We start from the raw sequence: 16,453 nt of genomic DNA, 5'->3' as shown, positions 1-16,453 counted from the left end.
CAAGGATATCCACTCTCTCCCTCTCTCCACTGTTATTCAACAGAGTGTTGGAAGTCCTACTCTCCACAATTAGACAACACAAAGAAATAAAAAGCTTCCAGATTGGCAAGGAGGAAGTCAAACTTCCACTCTTCACAGATGACATGACACTGTATGTGGAAAATCCAAAAGACTCCACCAAAAACCTGGTAGAATTCATATATGAATTCAGGAAAGTTGCAGGGTATAAAATCGATGTGCAGAAGTTCAGCTGCATTTCAATACACCAATAATGAAGCAGCAGAAAGAGAAATCAAGGAACTGATCTCATTTATGACTGGACCAAACACTGTAAAATACCTAGGAATAAGCCTAACCAAAGAAGTGAAAAATCTATACACTGAAAACTATAGAAAGCTTATGAAAGAAATAGAAGACACAAAGAAATGGAAAAACATTCCATGCTTATGGATTGGAAGAAGAAATATTGTTAGGATGTCAATACTACCCAAAGCAATCTACATATTCAATGCAATCCCTATCAAAATAACACCAGCATTCTTCACAGAGCTAGAACAAACAATCCTAACATTTGTATGGAACCAGAAAAGACCCTGAATAGCTAAAGCTATTGGATTTGAACTATTTAAAGTGTTAAAGCATATTATCTTTTTTACAAAAAAATATATATTTTCAGAGAGGAGGAAATTTCAGAGAAGGTGAATATTTTATTAATTTTTAAAATTCACCTCCCAAATTTTGGTGTTGTTATTTAAAAAAATAGAATATTTTCATAAAAAATTAATGGTCTATTATTATTATTAAACTTCTAGATGAAATAATGAAGATGATATGGCAAAGATTTAAAGTTTTCTTTTTATGTTTATTTATTTGTTTTGATAGAGAGCATGCATAAGCAGGACAAGGGGCAGAGAGAATGGAGAGAGAGACTCCCACGCAGGCTCTGTTCTTTTTTTTTTTTTTTTAATGTTTTATTTATTTCTGAGAGAGAGACCGCATAAGCAAGGGAGGGTCAGAAAGAGAGGGAGACACAGAATCCGAAACAGGTTCCAGGCTCTGAGCTAGCCGTCAGCACAGAGCCTGATGTGGGGCTCGAACCCATGAACCGTGGGATCATGACCTGAACCTAAGTCGGACGCTTAACCGACTGAGCCAGCCAGGCACACCTCAGGCTCTGTTCTTGATTCCAGCAACTGAGATCATGACCCGATTCAAAGTCAACAATCGGATATTAAACTGGGTCACCAAGGCACACGCAAAAGCATTTTATCTTAATTCAAGCTAATTTTAAAGGATACTGTAGCTGCTAAGTTTAGCATTGGAAAAATATGTGTAAAAGTGGAAGCCCAAATAGTTAAGTAAGAGAATTATTATATTTTCAGAGAAGAGTAAATTTCAGAGAAGGTGAATATTTTATTAATTTTTAAAATTCACCTCCCAAATTTTGGTGTTGTTATTTAAAAAAATAGAATATTTTCATAAAAAATTAATGGTCTGTTATTATTACTATTAAACTTCTAGATGAAATAATGAAGATGATATGGCAAAGAGTAAGACATTAAAATTTTCACTTGCTTAATTCTGCAAGCCAGTTTTTAGTGATCCTATGGAAGTCCACACAATTAGTCCTCTCATCTAGCTACTATGCTTGAATGGTGGATAACACTAATTGATTATTGTGGTATGAAAACTGAATTCTGGGCTCTATAGGTTTTGCTTTTGTAAGCAAAAATGACTTTCAATGTATTCTATTTTATGTGTGAAAGTGGTACTGGCCCACCATCTGTGGGGCATGTGTTCTGAGATTTTGCTGACAGGAGGAATGAATTTATAATAATTCAGCCACATCTTTTCCCAAGACCCCATTTATGGTCAATAAGTTGGCCAGGGTTAGGGGCTGTTTCCTGACTCAGAAAAGCTAACTGCCTTGCTGGGTTTGAATCTTTTCCTTCAGCCTAGTATTACAACCAGTCAGAATCTTTATAGAACTTGTTCTGAATAGTAGAACCTATGGGGGAAATCCTCAGCTATAGCCCTACAGGTATATCATGCCTGCACCAGATGTATTCTTTCTGGCATAAATTCAGAGAATGGAAAGATACAACACCTCAGTGCTAAAATATTTTAAGTCTCTGGAGTTATTCTGGGCATTAATAATGCCTGTCAGCCTATCAACAACACAGTTGCTTTGGGAGGAGTTTGACAACATTAAAAAAAATTAAAAGAAAAGCATCTGGGGATAACTGATAAGAAAACAGATGAAGAATATACATTATGAATCCATACATAAATGGCATATGCATGTACTAAATATTCAGCTGAAAATAACAGCCAAGTATGGAAATTATTTGACTTTCCACAACTCTGTGCCACAAGTACTTCTCCATAATTGATTTTATTAGCCATTGGTAGTCAATGTATAAAACAAATAAGGAAAATGCAGATTTTAGAAACTACTTCTGATAGGATTCAGAGAGAATATTTAAAATAAACTCTGATTTATAATGAAATAAGTTAAAAAAAAATGAATTCATGATCCTAACATATAAATCTGCTGCTCTCAGATTAGCTTCTGTTTCATGGAGGTAATACAAGATACCATTCTCTCCCACTGTTGGTGTTCTGTGTATTGGAGGCTGTGATTTGCTGAAGGATAAGAAGTTCTCCAGAGCCTTGCTCTGTTAATGCAGTTAAGTCTCCAGGAAGATCATATATATGCCCATGGAGGGAGACCCATTGGAATCAAAAGTATGGAGTCATTGAAAAAATATTCTTGTTTTGGAAAACATATTTATTACTTTTCTTAACTGTGGAAACTTCCAAGTAGTTTGACTAAATATGTAAGTGGTTTGAGTAAATATGCAGCATTTATATTTTTCCCTGATCATGTGAACAATAAGCCTCAAAAATAATTACCACAGAGATCATGCTCAAGAAGACACGAATTCACCTTTGTGAATTTTATTAATTTTATTCAGATACTATTGAGTGATTTCAGCTTTTAATTGGTTTTCTTATGACCTAAAAACTTTAATTTCCTTCCTATTTTATTTCCTTTTATTTAGAGAGTTTACTAACCAAGGTTGTCAATTCCATTATAGTTAGACTTTTTAGTTTGGTAATATGTAATTGATTTTTTAGCCTAGCAATAAGATATTGTTTCACAAGTTGAATGAATTAACTCTATTAGAGAAAAGTATTTTTCGTCAAAGAAGATGTATATTTATATTATCTTAACATTTTCTCCTATTTATGGACTCTTGTTTGATGTACTCTATGTAATTAATTAACAATCCCTTCATATAAAAATTTATTATAAAACTAAGCAAAACCAAGTAGTAGTATCAAAGAAAAATACTCTCCCACCACTATTGAAATATAAACTTTTAATTTTTTATATATTTAGCTTTAAAGTGATCATTTCCATAATCTAAAGAAAAATGTATGCCTTTATTTATAGATTGACATATTTTAATCAATAATTATAGATTTCTGCTAGAAAAGATGCAACATTTTGCTTGTTTATACTGATAATACTCCTTTCATTTTATCATTGTTTTATTTATAATTGGTTTCAATTCTTTAATTATTTAAAAATATTGTGTTGATTACTTTCAAACATTAAATAATATACACAAAACTTAACCTTATAAGCCAGTATTTTTTTAACTATAAACTTTTTAATAAGAAGATGTTCTCAGTGTTATAATCACCTTAATTTTTCCCTCTCAACTTGGCATCTCCTATTAAGTCACCTGCTGAGATTTACAATTTACAGATCTACTTTTCCCTGTTATGTTTAGTCATTATGTTTTATCTAATAGCTTGATTCTATGTAGTGATAATAATAATTTTAATAATGAAATTTTGAAATTATCATTTATTTATAATATTATTCACTGAGGTACAAGTAGTATGACTTCACCTTAGAAAAGTAAATGTGAGAAATTTTGCCCTTGGCAATCATAGAATAGGTAAGTTGGACCAATTCTTCCACTTAGAACAAGTAGATGAGGTAGACAAAAATTTGTTTGAGAAATTAGAAAGCTAGGGCCAATATCCAGGAGAGGAGAGCACTGCAGAAACATCAACACAGAATTTGGGGCTGCCTTTGTTCAGAGAAATATGCTGATTCCAAAAGAGGTAGCTGAGAAAATAAGAAGCTAACAGATTTCTTAGGCTGAAGTGGTGAAACTGGGACTCAGAACCCATGAGAAAAGGCACTGAGAGAGAGAAAAACAAACAAACAACAACAAAACAACTTTAGTAAACAAGATTTTAGTTGGGTTCCCTCAAAGAATAAGAATAAACCATCAAAATGCTATCTCAACAGATTTAAACCTGATTTAAAGACATCCCAATATCTAATTTGATTAAGATGATTTGAAGTGCCGAAAACAAAGTATATCCTCTTAGGCAGAAATGACATAATTCAGAACCTAAAATTACCTCTAAGAATTTCAGTTAGAATGTCTAACACTCAAGAAAAAATAACTAGACAGATGAAAAAATGAGGAGTAATTCAAATCAAGGGAAAACAATAAAAATTGAAAGTGACCAACAGAAAATTCAGATAATGCTGTTACTAAACACGGATTTAAAAATAACTATGATTAATATATACAAGGAATTAAGAACATGGTTAAAAATTTGGAAGAGAAGAGGGAACAATTAAGAAATCCAAATTAAAATTTAGAACTAAAAAATGGAATAATGAGGAAAAAATAACCGAATAGTTGAATTACCTACAAATTAGACACAGTTGAAAAAGAGAATATATGATCTGGATGGTAGGTTAGAAGGAAATAGCCAGGTTCAAGGTTTTAGACTAAAAAAATAAAAAACAGAACAGTATGAGACATGGTTTAAATATCTAACATAGGTATAATTTGAGTAGGAGACAGTAGAGAGAATGGGTCATAATTAATATTTAATGACATATTGAAAAAATTTTTAAATTTAACACAAGATATTAACGACATATTGTAGCAAAACATTTGAAAACCAAAGAGAAATTTTTAATCACAAAGAAGACGCATTTTAAAAGCAGTGAATTTCAGATAGATGGCTGACTTCTTAATTGAAATTATGGAAGGAAGAAGTCACTAGATTTTAAAAACCTTTAAATTGGTGAATGACTGAAGTTAGATGGGGAGGGATGGAACTATGTCTAGCAATAATTAAAGCTTATTTATGAGACCATCACACCCACGTGTACTGGCCAGAGGACCTAGACACCAGAGGAAAAAATAACTGCCAACCTAGAATTCTTGTATGCAGTAAAAAATGTCTTCAAAAGTTAAATCACAAATCTCTGTATAAACAAAAATGCAGAGAATTTGTCACAAGCAAACATACTAAAAGGTATTGCAGTCGCTATGTGCCATATGGCAGATGTTGCAAAATAGTTGTCATACAAAGCACATGAGAAACCTTATTTATAGTTGTATATAAACTTCTGTTTATGTTTTGACATTTTGCTAAAAGCATTGTTTAGAATGAGTATCAGCATTTTGGAAAAAAACCCTTGATACAATAGAGGAGTATGTTTATAATAAATGCGTCTTCTCTAATGGTCTTGATAAGGCAAAAAACAATGTGTATGGGAGAACATGGATATAGTTCACCCTGGGTTAAAAAATAATTCTTCTGGGGCTGGAAAAATATATAAGATGAGCCTGGATAATCTTATAGTGCCAGAAAATAAGGAAGTGCTAAAACAAAACAAAACAAACAAACAACAAAAAAACCACCTCACAATAATAGGGTTATGTCAAAGAGATACCAGAGCCAACCGAAGATTTTACAATGGTCCAAACTGGAATAATTTGAGCAACAATATAAGAATAGAATTGGATTATAATCCAGAGTAAAAATAAATATCCATGAGTCCATATGGATATAAATAAATAATTGGATAAGTAAATGAATGGAGAGGAAGAGAAAACTCTCCCCTGCATAAGAATTTTAAAAAGTTTATAGAGATGCCATACCCTCAAGGAGGGTATGTGCAAGTATGGGGTGTGCATAGTGACTTTCTTGCAAAGTATGCAGTATGGAAAGAGTAACTTTACAGTGAAGGGGCCTGACAAACATGATTTCAGGTAGGTGTTCAAGGTCAACATCAATAGTGATAAGCCATCTTGATAGTCCATAACCTTGATATGATGTTTAGGTATTCTACAATACACGTAATACCAGTCTGATCATGAGAGAAACATAAATCCTAATAAAGGGAGATTCTAAAAAATAACTGACTAGTACCTCTTCTAATTGTGAATGTCATCAAAAACAAGGAATGTTTGAGAAATTGCTACACTCTGAATTTTTTTTTTTTTAGTATGTATTTATTTTTGAGAGAGAGAGATACAAAGTGTGAGTGGGGAAGGGGCAGAGAGAGATGCGGACACAGAATCCAAAACAGGCTCCAGGCTCTGAACTGTCAGTAAAGGACGCAGTGCTTGAACCCACGAACTGTGAGATCATGACCTAAGCTGAAGTTCGATGCTCCACCAAGTGAACCATTCAGGCGCCCCTGAGAAATTGCTACACTCTAGAGGAGCCTAAGGAGGAAAGGACAACTAAATGTAATGTTGTATACTGGATTATATTCTGGAACATAAAAAGGACATTAGGTAAATACTAAAGAGGTTTGAATAAACCTTGGAGATTAGTAATGATTTATCAATATTAGCTCATTTATTGCAACAATATAGCATGCTAATATATAATTAATATAATATTAATAATAGGGGAAATAATACAGGAAACACTGTGTATGGGGTATATTGAAACTCAACTATCTTTAAATTGAAAACTATTCTAAAGCAGTTTATTTTTAAAAAGTGATTCAGAAGTGTTTGGTTTTAAATGTGGAGATGTTCTACAAACAACTGAACAGATTTCATTTATTTTTATATGTAATGAAAATTTTATCTACATAAATCTAAAAAGTTTTAAAAACACTTTTGACAGAAACTTCAAAGCATTTACAGTAGAGAGAATAATATAATGGACCCAAGTGTATCTATTATTTAGTTTGTAAAGTTGTCAACTTCCTATCATTTTTATCTATCACTGCTCTTACATATTTTTTTGGGTGGTTAGCCACTCTGACCGGTGTAAGGTAGTATCTCAGTGCGGCTTTGATTTGTATTTCCCTACTGAGTGACGTTGAGCATCTTTTCTTGTCTTTTGGCCATCTGGATGTCTTCTTTGGAAAAGTGTCTATTCATGTCTCCTGCCCAGTTCTTCACAGGATTATTTGATTTTTGGGTGTTGAGTTTGGGAAGTTCTTTATAGATGTTTGATACTAGCCCTTTAACCAATATGTTATTTGCAAATATCTTTTTCTATTCTGTTGGTTGTCTTTTAGTTTTGTTGATTGTTTCCTTTGCAGTGCAGAAACTTTTTATTTTGATGAGGTCTCAATATCATGTCATTCTTAAATTCTTCACTGTGTATCTGTAATATACAATGAATTTTTAAAAATGTAACTATCATAGCACTATTTCATTCACTAATATTAATAATATTTTTAAGATAAAAGCTAATACCCTGTACATACTCAGTTTTCTCCAGTTACCTGAAATGTTAATTTTTATAGTTGGTTTGTTGGAGTCAGGATTCAAACAAGAGCAACACATTGCATTTGGTTAGTATGTCTCAAATTTCTTTTAATCTATCATAGTTCATCCTTTATGTTGGTTTTTTGAGGGGGTAGTTGTTATATAAACAGATTTATTTTTGTAATAGAGTTTTATACATTTTGGGTTTGGTTGATTATATCTTCATGATGTCATTTAATATATTCTTTAAAATGGCTCTTTTATTAAGTATGAAATAAAATTCTAAATGATAAAAGATGTGTTATAATTTAATTAATAGTACTCTTCTTTCTTTTTGTATATTCTCTATATGTTTATGTATATGTAAAATGATGCATCTTTTTTTCTGGTGTGATTATTATTTTTTAATTTAATTCATTTTTTAAAATTTGCATCCAAGTTAGTTAGCATACAGTGCAACAATGATTTCAGGAGTAGATTCCTTAATGCCTCTTACCCATTTAGCCCATCCCCCTCCCACAACCGCTCCAGTAACAACCCTCTTTTTGTTCTCCATATTTAAGAATCTCTTATGTTTTGTTCCCCTCCCTGATTTTATATTATTTTTGTGTCCCTTCCCTTATGTACATCTGTTTTTTTGTATCTTAAAGTCCTTAGAGACATTTGTCTTTCTTTGACTAATTTCACTTAGCATAATATCCTCTAGTTCCATCTACATAGTTGTAAATGGCAAAATTTCATTCTTTTTGATTGCTGAGTCATACTCCATTTGTGTGTGTGTGTGTGTGTGTGTGTGTGTGTGTGTACCATATCTTCTTTATCCATTCATCTGTCAATGGACATTTGGGCTCTTTCTATACTTTGGCTATTGTTGACAGTGCTGCTATAAACATTGGGGTGCCTGTGCTCCTTTGAAACAGCACACCTATATCCCTTGGACAAATACCTACTAGTGCAATTGCTGCGTTGTAGGGTAGTTATATTTTTAATTTTTTGAGGAATCTCCATACTCTTTCCCAGAGTGGCTGCACTAGTTTGCATTCTCATAAAATGGTGTATCCTGATGGGGTTTCGGGGGCAATGGTGGGGTTCAGAGCTGATAGCCAAGAAAGAAGTCTGAAAGATGTCTTTGGTGCAAAAAAGGATATTTTATTAAAGCACAGGGACAGAACCCGTGGGCAGAAAGAGCTGCACTGGGGTTGTGATGGGTCACTGATTATATACCTTCAGGTTGTGAGGTGGTTGGGGCTAGATAGTAAGTCTTTAAGGTATTTTGGAAGCAAGGTTTCCAGAACATTGAGGAGATAGCTGCTGTTAGGGAAACACCATTTATCACCATTTAGTAAAACCTCAGTCATGAGACCCCTCAGATGTATATCAGGGAGCCATAAGCTTGGAGTATAATTGCCAGCATATATCTTGGGGGAGTTGAGATGAAGTTTCCAAACAAATTTTTATATGGTAAAGTAGATTTACAGGATCCCAGTGGGTCAGGATAATGTTAAGCCAAAGTTCCCTTTTGCCTCCAGCAAAGTGTCATCAAGGAGGCAGCTGAGCTCCTAGAAGGAGGTCACTCTGCCTGTTTCGAGAATTTTTCAGTGGGCTGTAAACAGTAAGGGAATTTAATTTTTCATTTGCCTTTGTTTCCCACATCACCTTGGCAAGCACTTAAACCCCTTTCTTTTGTTCTTGGGTAGTCAGGAGCATCTGAGCAATATCACACATATTCTGCCTTGGGCGGGGGTGGTGGGTGCAGTGCTAGTTTGTACTTTGCCCTCAGTTTCATTATTCTCCCTCATCACATCTTACAATGATTCTTAGAGATAATGAAATAGAGTAAAGGCCAATTAATTTCTGTGTCTCAGTTTCCACTCCGGAAACATATAAGATTAGATAATGATTTCTGAGGATTGTTCTCATTCTAAAAATCTATGCATTTGCACATATGATGAAAAATCTTTTAAACACTAAGCTAGTAGAAAGAGATCTAAGTAACTTCTTTGCCCACCTTGAAGTAAACAGAATTTCTTTTCATGTCCCTCAAACAAATTTAATGTCACAATGTTAGGGAGTAACAGATTTTACTAAATCTGTTTACTTTGTGGGCAATGGAGAGTATAGCTCATAGACTATAAATTAAACCTTAAAAGAAAAAAGCCATTAGGGGTTCTTGTTCTACCCCTCTCCAAATTCCTGGTTTTGCCATTGCTTGCTTTCTCTATTGAAACACATCTCACAGGTTCTTCAGCTCATTATATCTTTCTCTATTTCTGGAATTTTCAGATATTTTTATATCTTCACATTTTCTTAAGCAGCTAAATTTGCCTCTCTTTGTTGTTTTTTCATCTTCATACCCACCACATGTATCATCAAACAATGTATATACCCCTTAGAAGGCAAGTGTTGGGGGCAAATGGGCAAGTGGGAGATCTTCAGAATAACAGATAATATTTTCCACATAATTTATACCGAATTCTTCCCCTTATGAAGCACCTACTGCATATATTCCAGGAATTAGGCTAGATGGGAATAATGACTAACAATACCCGCTTCCTTTTCCTCATGAATTTATGGTCAAATTATTTATCCACATTAGTAAGGTGTCAAGGTTATGTACAGAATGAAAGTCAGTGTGCAGTGATTTACAAAAGGATAACGACTGTTCACACTTTAATCCACTTTTGCCAATCTGTGGAACATTTGCATATTCTCTTAGGGTTTCTAGGTGACAGCAAGCTGTCGTGAAGCCAGATTCTCCTGCCAGGGTTCCATCAGGAGTTACATGCTGGCTCTGTGTCCCAGTCTGCACTCAGAGCCAGGACGGGAAAACTTTGCCACAGGAAATGAGATAATGCATCCACAAACTCTTCTCAGGAAAACACGTTACCCAAGAATGTATATTTTATGCCCTAGACATTTTAACAGATACACAGCAGTTACTCTCATTTTTCTTTGTGTTATTGATTCACAATCATAATTAAGACTGCTAATTAAGACACATATACTTGTACGTAAAATAAAAGAAAGTTTTTGAGTTTTCTAGGTAAAACATTCCAAAATGACATATTCATATAAAGAAAAGACAGCATGGTGGCGTAAAGAGTCGGGGCCAGAGACAGAGTGAGAAGGCATGGATTTGGGCTTTGGTTTTGCCATTTAAAAGCCACATGACCTTGAGCAAGTCCCATAGCCTCATTTTAATTATTAAATGAAAAAAGGGAATCTCTCTAATTTATAGGAATTTTGAGAGGATTATATTAGATAATATGAACAAAAAAGGCTTCCAAAATTATAAAGCCCATGCAAACAGAAACTTGGGTCTTAAGTCTACTGGGAGTAGACTGCTACTTTGAACCTTCATGGCCCCTACTTCTGGTGAGATGTAAAAAACAAATATAAAGCACTTAAAATGGCTGAATTGAGTCAAACTCAAAATTTAAATTCAAATTGGTCAACCTGTGTGCATATGGGATAATTTCCATTCAAATGGAAACATTTTACTAGCCCACCAACAGCCTTAGACATGGTTTCCTGTTTACCTTGAAATGGATGTTGTGGTTTGTTCTTAATGATTGGAGGAAGTTCCAGTTCTTGGTGGAATGATCTCATTTAAACATGGAGCAGGATATGAGAAAGAACAATTAACTTGTGGCTCTGATTAATGTTGTATATTTTAGACACAGCTGGATAGATCTATAAATATAATAATTAACAATTTCTTTTATTAATTTACTTTTTCCTTTTATGAGTATTTATTGAATACCTATTATGTCTCAGGCATCGTTGTAAGGATTAATAATAACAACAAAGAATAAAATGTAGTCCTTGCTTTTAAGAATCTGATAATCTTGTTTAAAAAATAGGCAAAGAAATCAGTGATTACAGTATAGTGTGGTAATTATTTTTTAAAGGTTGGTGTGATCTGTTTGAAATTATATATGTCTCAGCTATTGTCTCTGGGCCATTAAAATTTTTTTAAATGTTTATTCAGTTTTGAGAGAGAGACAGAGAGAGAGAGTGAGAGAGAGAGAGAACATGAGCAGGGGAAGGTCAGAGAGAAAGAGAGAGACACAGAATCTGAAGCAGGCTCCAGGCCCTGTGCTGTCAGGCCAGAGCCGTATGCAGGGCTTGAACCGATGAACCATGAGATCATGACCTGAGCTGAAGTGGGAAGCTCAACAGACTGAGCCACCCAGACACCCCTCTTTGGGCACCTCTTTTAACTGTCCTATGTAAGAATTATAGTGTTCACAAAAATATGCAATAGAAGGTCTACTTTTCAACTCAGATTCATTGTTAGTTTCCTACCCCCAAATTCCCAGCAAGCACTTAATCAGTTCTCCTTATGTGATCTGTAGTATCTGACTCTTCTCATTATAAATCCTCTACAAAATCCTTTTTCTTGTCCCATATTTACAAAATTTCTGCCAGCGCAGAGAGAATATAGTCCCCAGAAATACAGACACAGATTACTTTGAATAGTTTAAGTTAGTTTAAATAATTCAACAAGAAGGCTGAAGCACTGTCTTCTCATAGCCAATATTTTGTTGAGCAAACTGGAAGAAAGCCAAAACTTTCATAGGAATCAGCTGATAATGATTCAACATTTAAAAATTATAATTTGAAAAGGTACAAGGGAGAGATGATTGTTTAAGAATGAAAGCCCAGAAGCAGGCATACCAGTGTTGACAGTGAGGGATAAGAAGGACACAGGTTTCTGCTAAGTCCAGTGTCTTTGTCTTGGTTACTCTGACTCACTTATCAGGAGGTTTCTAGTGAAGGAGAACTTGAGATTAATATCAGAACTTACTGAATACACCACGTAGGTCTCTGTTTAGTGGGTGCCATTTTCACGGGTATATATGAAAAATATAACTCTTTCTTGCAAATCAATTTAAGTTCTCACTTTCTCAGCTCTCATTCTGCTCGATAGTAGGAAATTTAATCCAGCCGATTCCAGATGAGCTCAGACATCTTCTAGTGTTTTATTTCCCTTCAGGAAAGCATCTAAAGTCTAGAGGGCTTACATAATGTGCTGGCTTTAGGAGAACTATGTGACCCGTGCTGGCATCTGTCGAGATGCCTCTGTTTGCATCAATCTGAGTTCTGCTCATTCTGGCAACATGGCCTCTGCAGATCTCCAGATCGTTTCTCAGCTAACTTCCCAGCTCTTTTACTGTTTTACTTTGCCCTTGCAGATGGACTGCAAAAGATTCCCTGGGCTATGAGCCTACTTGGCCCCAGGCTCTTCTGCCACCATTCATCCCCTACTGCACCATAGAGACAGAAAGAACTTTGGCCAGGCTGTTGCCCTAGAGTTTCAGACGGGCCAACTGCACACGCCCCTCGCCCCTCGACTCTGGAACTCCTCAGAATATACCCTTTCCTGGGACCCTGCCTGAGGACAGATGGAACAGCCGTCTCCTCTACCTTCCTAACTAGCTGCAGCTAGTTTGGGGTGGGAGATGCTGATCTGTCACCTGTCACTTATCTAATTTCTTTCAGATATTACAGTCATACAGCTGGAGTGTGCTTCAGAAATCTGAGAATTTTATGTCTTTGTGCTCTGATTCTGCTCTCCTTGGGGTGATGGAATGCTTATATCGATATTTGGTAATGAGGTATGAAAAAACACATTATCCTCCCTCACCATTAAATAGAGATATATATCATGAAGTGAAAAGAGTTCTCATTACGACATGTGCATATCGTCATGCTTGAGAAATTCTCTTATCTTTGCAAACTATTTGGTTTAATCATGCCCCCAGGGATCTTTACAGGTAAATATATCCCCTGGGATTCTCTTTACATGCACAGTTTCAATGCTGAGGGCAGGTCAAACTGAGAAGCACTATCCCTGGACGATTCTAACAGCTTATCTCTGCCTGGAGTAGTAATTAATAATTGTCTATGTGAAGAGAGCAAAGAATTGTAGAAGAGGGATTATGTTTAATTGAGGAACATAGGAAATGATGATTGGTCTAATTTATTTTACTATCTGTGCCTCTTCTGGGATAGAGCTGATAGAAATTTACAGCTTAAAGACCTAAAATGACCACCTTTGGGGAAATTCCTTAATGAAAAAAACCCGTGTATTGTAACATTATGTTAGTCCTTTCTTGTGGAACACATAATAGACCCTTAAATTTTGATGTATGAGTATGTTTTGAGGCTACTGTAGTACCTAGTTGCCTATAAATTTTGTTGGAAAATGTTGCTATTTTCCAAGCATATAACTTAAGACACAGTGTCCCACAAGAAGACAAAAGACAAAAACAAAAATAAAACAAAACTGGAGAAGAGTTTCATGGCAAGTAAGTTTGAGAAAGAGCTGTTTATCACATGTAACTTTGAGAGACCGTTTTGAATAATATTGTACCAAAATTCCTCCTCTTTTTCTTTCTGTATCCTCTCTACACATATGCTACTTTCTTCCTTTTCTCATTTATTAAATATTAGAATTAATACACTTTTTTCTTTTTTATTAGCTATAACTGATAATCATTATAGTCATGATTTATTAAATCACAAGGCATAGCATTGTGGTGGGGGTTGGGACAGGAAGACCTCCAGGTAAGCTTCATTTATTTCAGATGTCTCCAGTATATGACTTCTTCACATTCTTAATAATAGTTTTCATCTGAGACAGTACTCAAGGTTAAAAAAAACACATTGGAAATCCACTCATAGTCTTAGGAAAAATATCTAGTGTATAATACAAATGCCAACAGCCAAGAAGCTTGAGGAGTTTCCTTATCCATTTTCCAATGTATTAAAACTTATTCAAGGGGCACCTGTCTGGCTTAGTTAGTTAAGTGTCTAAATCTTGGTTTCGGCTCAGGTCATGATGTCACGGTTTTTGAGTTTGAGCCCCACGTAAGGTTCTGCGCTGACAGTGCAGAGCCTGCTTGGGATTCTCTCTCTCCCTCCCTCCCCCGACCCTCCTGTGCTCTCTCTCTCTCAAAATGAATACTAAACTTATGAATATTATTTAAAATTTAATATTCATGATTTTCTTCATGTAAACATGCTAGCTTTTATTTCAGAGTGCTAAGTTATAGAAAGAAAGCTGCTATAAATTGTTAAATAATATACTGAACTGTAAATATGAATCATCAGTAGATTCCAATATATTTATTTATTCTATTTATATACCAGTCTATTTCTAAAACAGTTTGAAGGGGTATATTATTTCATACAGAGGCTTTTTAAAATGAAGGCCATAAGGGATACAGTGAACATAGCTGTAATTATTATTCCAGCCCAGAAAGCCACTGTGATGAAGTCATGGAATTATGATCTCTTCTAAGCTTGTAATTGTGTGTGAACATATGTACAAGTTTATATTACTTCAGTGGGATCCTTGGAAAAAATCACATACTGGAAATGTGTAAGACAAAGTAAGTCTTTCTGATCTGTTAATAAAGTAAACAATATTGGTTTAAAAAGAATAAATCACATGTGAGGGACAAAAATGTCAAGTCCTTTGTGTGGGGTCATAGTTCTGTGTTTCCTTCTCTTCAAAAATGCATAAGATAGCTATGCAGTTGTTTTTATTGTCAAAATGTAAATAACATATTCTCAAGTCTCTTCAGGCTAAATCAGCATCACTTTAAGATTTTTTTTTTCTTCTTTTGGTTTACTGGAGGCCCTGAGCTTATCTCTTCAAGTAGGTAGGACCAGTTCCCTAGAATAATTGGGACATCAGTTAGTACTCAACCCTAGGGTACAAGGAGGAAAGAAAAGATTTCAGGACTATTAGATACCTAACACCCACTTCTCAAGAGCCTGAGCTTGGTGAGAAAAGCGCCAGGCCATCCAAGTGTCTGCACTTGGAGATTCTGCAGAGAGGCTTTCCCTTTACAATGATTCCTTTATACAGCCTGTGTTTGACTGTACAATGTGGCAAGACAGAAATGAAAACTGTGAATTGATCTGCCTGCTCAGGAAGCCAAACTTATAAAATAAAATAATTCATATGACTCTTCTGACCTCTTTACCCTGTCTGAGAGTCCAACAGGAACTTGGCCTTTTCTTTTACCTTTTTTTCTGCTCCTGCAACTTGGCATAAGTTGTGAATTTGGCAACAGGATTGAAAGTCTCTTTTTGTTCAGGGAAAAATATATCCAAGGACCTATAATTCTGAACTTTCAAGGAAAAATCCTAAATTCAGAAAATAATGCAGTTTTAAGCAAACATGAAAGCACATATGTCATAATTTACTTATATTGCTGATGAATTTTAAAACATTTTTATTTTTTAATTTAAAATTAAAAACAATTTTAAAAGTCATTTATTCACATAACTTGCATTTTACACACTTACTGTGAAAAGCTAGAATAATATGAAGAAATAAAACAAAATCAACCAGAATTCTGTTATCCAAAGAAGTGCCCTGTTAACCTTTTAGTGTTTTCTCTAAATAAAATATATATTTAGGAATATAATAGACACTAAATTATAAATTCATACATTTGACAGTTCTGTCTATGGCCATGATAATCTTAGCAGTTAATATTAGAAAGAGCCAATGCAGTCTGAGTGTCTGTTCTAGCAAAGAATAAATGACATGGAGAATGGCATTGGCACTAAGGAGATTGGCATCATTTAAAACTCTTTCCAGCAATCACGTGAGTGAACTTGGAAGCTGATTCTCTCCCCAGTCAAGAGTTCAGATGAGACCTCAGATTTGGCCAACAGCTTGACTGCAATCTTATGAAAGACGCTGGACCAGAGACGTCTACCTAAGCCACACCTGAATTCCCATTGCAGAGATACTGTGACATAATGTTTGGTGTTTTAAATTTTTTAATGTTTATTTTACTTTTGAGAGAGAGAGAGAGAGAGAGAGAGAAAGCATGAGTGGGGGAAGGAGACAGAGAAGA

Source organism: Crocuta crocuta, unplaced genomic scaffold (genome assembly GCF_008692635.1).
Source record: "Crocuta crocuta isolate KB4526 unplaced genomic scaffold, BGI_CrCroc_1.0 scaffold270, whole genome shotgun sequence".
NCBI classification, from domain to species: Eukaryota; Metazoa; Chordata; class Mammalia; order Carnivora; family Hyaenidae; genus Crocuta; species Crocuta crocuta.
This window is presented reverse-complemented; position numbering follows the sequence as displayed.